Raw genomic sequence first — 912 nt, forward strand, 5'->3', positions numbered from 1 at the left:
TGATTATAGATCTGGCAAATTCCAATGATGCCAGCTGTTCTTTGTGAATATTCTAAATGGCTATGAAATCCTTAACTTTATGCATCAAATAATTTGCTCATTAAGTCACTGCAATTTCATATAGCTTAGAAACTGGGAGGTATGTTTTTCAATGTTTAAAGGGGTTATACAAAATAATGTATTTTGTGTTTGTAAAGGTTTTTAATTTTTTAATTTTTTAATTTTTAATTGTATGTACATAATAGTTGTATATATTTATTTGAGAAAAAAACATTTAGGTATGTTTCTCAGGATAGACATGTTTATGAAATAATATTACATCAATATTAATTACTTCTAAGTATGGAAGATAATACCACTTAGAAAAATATGTCTAAAATACTTATTTAAAGATATGATTCTGTTTAACAAAGATATGATTCTGTTTAACAAAGTGAAGACAGGAAAATTTGGTACTGTAGAATATTGCAATTGATAATGAACTCAAGTAGTAAGGACCTGCACACTATTTTTTCTCATTTTCTTTTTTAATTTTTTTTATTTCAGCATACTATGAGCGTACAAATATTTAGGTTACATATATTGCCTTTGCCCAACCGGAGTCAGGGCTTCAAATGTGTCCATTCCCCAGACGGTGCCCACTGCACCTACTAGGTGTGTATATACACATTCCCTCCTCCCCGCTCCCACCTACCTGACACCCGATGAATGTTATTACTATATGTACACTTAAGTGTCGGTCAGTTAATACCCAAAAGAACGAAAGGTATTCTATTTTTTCTCACTTTTAAAGGCAAAATATTCTTCAGAGTAAGGCAGCCTTTTGTGGAGAATCTCTTTTTGGTATAAAATTCACATTTCCCCCTCCATTTCAAGATAAAAGTAACTTAAATATCTGACAGAAATGAATTT

The sequence above is a fragment of the Propithecus coquereli genome, unplaced genomic scaffold, assembly GCF_000956105.1.
Source record: "Propithecus coquereli isolate 6110/MARCELLA unplaced genomic scaffold, Pcoq_1.0 Scaffold174, whole genome shotgun sequence".
NCBI classification, from domain to species: domain Eukaryota; kingdom Metazoa; phylum Chordata; class Mammalia; order Primates; family Indriidae; genus Propithecus; species Propithecus coquereli.